The following is a 6,007-nucleotide window of genomic DNA, read 5'->3' as shown; positions in this document are numbered from 1 at the left end:
AGGCTGAGATGGGAGGATTGCTTGATCACAGGAGTTCAAGACCAGGATGGACAACGTAGTGAGCACCTGTCTCTACATTAAAAAAAAAAGAAAAAAAAAATGAGGTATGGTGGTACATGCTGATAGTCCTGGCTACTTGGGAGGCTGAGGTGGGAGGATCACTTGAGCCCATGAGTTCAAGGCTGCAGTGAGCCATTACCATGCCACTGCACTCCAGTCTGGGCAACAAAGCAAGACCCTATCTCAATCAGCCCAAAAAGCCTACCTCCGAGTTCTCATTGTCAGCTTTTCACAGACTAACAACAAAAGAAACATTTCTTTCGTAAATAGTGTGTAGGAACAATTTTAGCTTAACCACAGGTAATGCATACTACCTAGGAACCATATTTAAGAGAAAGGGGGATAGGAGGAATTACATTTTCAAAATCAGCAGTTCCTTCAAAACCGTATCTATCCCAGGTATTTTATCAAGGTTATTGGAATAATGAAAATGTTTTGTCTGTAGATAAGCCAATTCAAAATGGTAAGTACATTATCTTTCTGCTTTTATAAGTCTGTGGGTACCTTTTTGTTTTAATATATTTTGGATGTTACAATTTTTAGGGTCTTTAAGCAATGTTATTTTGTCTATAAACCACCTGAGGTCCAGAAGCTTATGAGTTCCATGAAGTGATGTACCAGACTGGGAGCAGAGCCCAGAGGAAGGTAAGGCCTGATCACCATTTAGACTGTACTGCGTTTACTGGGCCACACTGGGACTGGGTTGTCTAGTTGTCCTTCTGTGCCAGGGGACCTGATTTTCATGTACACAATATACCACTGTACCTCTGCTACTTTCTGCTTCCCAAGGAGGCATTGGAGGCTATGATATTGTGATTTATAAGAAGAAATAAATATTTTGCTGTTTGTCTCTGGTTCCTGGCACAGAGCTCCCAAGTCTCCTGTAATTTCCTGGCTGGTAGGAACTTTTGTTCTAATGTTATGCCTCTCCGTGGGCGCCTGGATAGGGACTGGTCACCACAAAGACCAGCCCATGACCAGAAGCTTAAAACTTTCAGCCCCACCCCACCCTTTGGAAGGGGAGAGAGGCTGCAGATTGAGTTACAATTGATTATGCCCATATGATTAAGTCTCCATAAAAATCCCTGAACTACATGATTCTTAGAACATCCACGTTACTGAACATGTGGAGCTGGTGTGCCCTGAGAGGACACGGAAACCCCATGCCCCTGCCCCATGTCTGTCTCCCGTCTAGCTGTTCTGATAAGTACTTTCATAATAAATGGTTAAATGTAAATAAGATGTTTCCCTGAGTCATTCAAGCAAAGGATTGAATCCAAAGGGGTTAGGCAGCAGTGGGGAGTGTTGTGGGACCCTCAGATTTACAGCTGGTTGGTCAGAATAACAGGTCGAACCTGGGACTTGTGGTTGGGTCTGAATTAAGGGTAGTCTTGTGGGACCAAGCCCTTAACCTCCAGGTAGGTAGAGCCAGAGTTGAGTTAAATTTGTAGGATCACCTACCACAGAATTGATGTGTGGGAAAAAAAACTCACATCTGGTGTTGGAAGTGAAGTACTGAGAGTGAGTTGAGAGAAAAAAAGTGTTGGTTTTCCTTTTTTTTTTTTTTAAAGATCATTTTATTTTTTGAGATGGTCTCACGGTTGCCCAGGTTGAAGTACAGTGGGTCAATCATGGTTCACTGCAGTGTTGATCTCCTGGGCTCAAGGGATCCTCCCACCTCAGCCTCCTGAGTACCAAGGACTACAGGTGTGCCACCACACCTAATTTTTTAAATTTTTTGTAGAGTTGGAATTTCACTATGTTGCCCAGGCTGGTCTTGAACTCCTGGCCTCAAGGGATCCTCCCACCTCAGCCTCCTGAGTACCAAGGACTACAGGTGTGCCACCACACCTAATTTTTTTAATTTTTTGTAGAGTTGGAATTTCACTATGTTGCCCAGGCTGGTCTTGAACTCCTGGCCTGAAGTGATCCTCCTGCCTCAACCTCCAAAAGTGCTGGGATTACAGGCATGAGCTACCACGACTGGCCTGGTTTTTCTTTATTCAGAGACCATCTGGTGAGACTTGAGTTTGTTTTTACACTCAATAGAAAAAAGCTTCATGTCCATTTTTAATGATAACCCTTCATTTGTGAGCAGTTGTGGTTAGAATCTTATTTGAAAATGATTAAGATGAATACTTGTGTGAGGCAGTCTGCCACAGGGTGTTTATAACCTATTTGAAGCATCAGGGTGTAAACTAATAGTAGCTGTTATTTATTGATTCATTCTAAATCATAGGTTATGTAAAGATCAAAAGTGTTTAATTTTAATATCATTATATTGTGTCATAATCCCAGTGTAGTCTAATCAAAGATCTCTGGGAGTGGATGGTGTGGCTGTTTAAAAAAAGTATAAGGGCATCCTCAGATTATTTGTTGTATCCCAGGTGCAATCTTGTCCTTTTCAGAGCTACTGCTAACGAACACTGCCATCTGGTGGACAGTAAGAAACTTCTGGTTCTTGTTGGGTCTATTAGCCAGGAAGGGTATTATGGTGTCGACTCAAGGCTAGGCCGTGCCAATGACTGACATGGAAGAATGAATCTGTTGAGGTGTTACTTGACTTCCTGTCTAGAATAGATATGGAAAAATAATTCAAAAAGAAAGTGTCTTTAAGAAGCCTGGGCCAGGTTAGTGCAGGCAGGGACTGTAGTCTTGCATACTAGTTTCCTGTCTGATAGGACCTTTCAGGTTTTGCTGCCTGGGTTTAATCTCAAGAAGGTTGACCCTCAGTGGGCCTGGAAGTGCCTGGAGGTTAGGCTGAAAGCTATCATTAGCAAGACTTGGTCTAGCTGGGGAGAAGGGTTTGCTGATCTGGAGAATTTGGCAGCCAAAGCTGGCCTGAACCAATACCAATTTCTTTAGAAAAGAATCAACTTGATGTTTGCTCAGGACCTGGGAAGGAAGTGTGGTGGGCCCCAAAGAGTTAATAAAGGCTGGGCACAGTGGCTCCTGCCTGTAATCCCAGCACTTTGGGAGGCTGAGGCGGGTGGATCATTTGAGGTCAGTAGTTCAAAACCAGCCTGGCTAACATGGTGAAACCCCATCTCTACTAGAAATACAAAAGTTAGCCGGGTAGTAGTGGTGGGCCCCCGTAATCCCAGCTACTCGGGAGGCTGAGGCAGGAGAATCGCTTCAGCCTGGGAAGCGGAGGTTGCAGTGAGCCGAGATCCCACCACTGCACTCCAGCCTGGGCGACAGAGTGAGACACTGTCTCAAAAAAAAAAAAAGTCCTTAGTTGGATGCTGGCAAATGTCTCATAGTAAGAGTGGTTTATAAACATCTTGCCTTATGCTACTAAAAATACAAAGTAGCTGGTATACTTCTCACCTCCATTAAAGTGTCTGGGATCAAAGAATGGGGAAATGACTTTCTAGGTATTTCTCTCTCTTTTTTCTTTTTTTAGATGGAGTCTAGCTCTGTTGCCCAGGTTGGAGTGCAGTGGTGCGATCTTGGCTCACCACAACCTCCACCTGCCCGGTTCAAGTGATTCTCCTGCCTCAGCCTCCCTAGTAGCTGGGACTACAGACATGCGCCACCACACCCAGCTAATTTTTGTATTTTTAGTAGAGACGGGGTTTCACTTTGTTGGCCAGGCTGGTCTTGAACTCCTGACCTCATGATCCACCCGCTTGGGCCTCCCGAAGTGCTGGGATTACAGGCGTGAGCCAGTACACCTGACTGTATTTCTAGAACAGCAGGAACAAAGGCATGGAATTAAGGGAGGTAAGTAATCTTGGTCAGAATCATACAGTAGGACGATATGAGATGAAATTTGAGGGAGGCTCAAGTGGATTAGCTTTTTATTTCCTAAAGATGAAGGGGCCAAGATCAGGTTCCGGACTTGAGGAATGGAAAATATTTGGAATAAGCCCTCAAAGTTAGGGCCAAAAGAATCCAAGTGAAGGCAAGTTTAGTTTTTGTGGTCTTAGCCTGTTTCCCTAATGTGGGCGCACTACATTAGAAAAAAGTGGGAGGGCCCTTTTGACTCTCTGACCAGCCCATGGTGGTTGGCAAGAACAAGCACCTTACGAAAGGTGGCAAAAAGGGAGCCAAGAAGAAAGTGGCTGATCCATTTTCTAAGAAAGATTGGTATGATGTGAAAGCACCTGCTATGTCCAATATAAGAAATATTGGAAAGACACTCGTCACCAGGACCCAAGGAACCAAAATTGCATCTGATGGTCTCAAGCGTTGTGTGTTTTAAGTGAGTCTTGCTGATTTGCAGAATGATGAAGTTGCATTTAGAAAATTCAAGCTGATTACTGAAGATGTTCAGGACGAAAACTGCCTGACTAACTTCCATGGCGTGGATCTTACCTGTGACAAAATGTATTCCATGGTCAAAAAGTGGCAGACAATGATTGAAGCTCATGTTGATGTCAAGACTACTGATGGTTACTTGCTTCATCTGTTCTGTGTTGGTTTTACTAAAAAACGCAACAATCAGATACGAGACCTCTTATGCTCAGTACCAACAGGTCCGCCAAATCCAGAAGATGATGATGGAAATCATGACCCGAGAGGTGCAGACAAATGACTTGAAAGAAGTGGTCAATAAATTGATTCCAGACAGCACTGGAAAAGACATAGAAAAGGCTTGCCAATCTATTTATCCTCTCCATGGTGTCTTCGTTAGAAAAGTAAAACTGCTGAAGAAGCCCAGGTTTGAATTGGGAAAGCTCATGGAGCTTCGTGGTGAAGGCAGGAGTTCTGGAAAAGCCACTGGGGACGAGACAGGTGCTAAAGTGGAACGAGCTGATGCATATGAACCACCAGTCCAAGAATCTGTTTAAAGTTCAGACTTCAAATAGTGTCAAATAAAAAGTGCTATTTGTGGGGAAAAAAAAAAAAGAAAAAAGTGGGAGGGGTAGTCCAGATATGACAGAAGGATAAAGGGTGAAGGAATCAAGAATACAAATGAGAATGTCTTTAAAATTGCCAAACACAGATTCCAGGATGTACAGGAAGACAGAGGAGACAGGTTAATTAGGGAGTGGGATAGGGCTCAGGGACCAAAGCCTCCTAAGGGATGCGCAAAGGTAGTTTCCAGGAAGGGACTCTTGAGTTGGTTGACTGGAAGAACCAAACAACAATTAGCCCTAGGCTTCCTCCAAGGAAATTCCCTAAAGAAAAGTCTTGCTATTCAGAGTGTTATTAAGTCCCAGGGTCTTCGTTGCCACTAATAGATCTTTTGGAGGGCCTGATATCAGATATTTCCCTATTCTTAGGAGGAGATGGCTGTTCAGGGAAGGCCAGATGTTAACAGAAGAAACAGAAGGATATTAAACCTTCCATTAAGCTGGTGATTGGAAAAGAAAAAAAAGTTAAACATTGCCACAAAATCCTTTGGTTTCAGTGTTGAAAAACTCTATGGAGGCAGCAAGATGTTAAGTGGGGCAAGAGGGTCATAGACCAGTGTTCATTCTTAGGTAATTTTCATCTATTTGAAATATCCACACTTTGGGCATTGCAGTAAATTCCAGAATGGCACTTGTCTTGGTCTTTAAAGTTGGTTGAATACAGTACTTGAGGTATTGGTTGGATTTTTGAAAGGCAGGCTCATTTATTGAAAGGCTGGCAATGATAAATAGGCTCACAATTCAAAATGGAGGGAGGCCGGGCGCGGTGGCTCAAGCCTGTAATCCCAGCACTTTGGGAGGCCGAGACGGGCAGATCACGAGGTCAGGAGATCGAGACCATCCTGGCTAATACGGTGAAACCCCGTCTCTACCAAAAATACAAAAAACTAGCCGGGCGAGGTGGCGGGCGCCTGTAGTCCCAGCTACTCGGGAGGCTGAGGCAGGAGAATGGCGTAAACCCGGGAGGCGGAGCTTGCAGTGAGCTGAGATCCGGCCACTGCACTCCAGCTCGGGCGACAGAGCAAGACTCCTGTCTCAAAAAAAAAAAAAAAAAAAAAAAAAAAAAAAAAAAAAATGGAGGGATA

General features: G+C 43.9%; 1 pseudogene across 1 annotated transcript; it reads left to right on the top strand.

The window, feature by feature from the left end:
- The first annotated feature begins 4,057 nt into the window (after positions 1–4,057).
- Positions 4,058–4,899, top strand: LOC105513252 (annotated as a pseudogene). Its single transcript, XR_001001976.1, has one exon. The product of XR_001001976.1 is annotated as a 40S ribosomal protein S3a pseudogene (transcript).
- The last annotated feature ends 1,108 nt before the right edge of the window (positions 4,900–6,007 follow it).

Source organism: Colobus angolensis, unplaced genomic scaffold, assembly GCF_000951035.1.
Source record: "Colobus angolensis palliatus isolate OR3802 unplaced genomic scaffold, Cang.pa_1.0 Scaffold226, whole genome shotgun sequence".
NCBI lineage: Eukaryota > Metazoa > Chordata > Mammalia > Primates > Cercopithecidae > Colobus > Colobus angolensis.
This window is presented reverse-complemented; position numbering and strand designations above follow the sequence as displayed.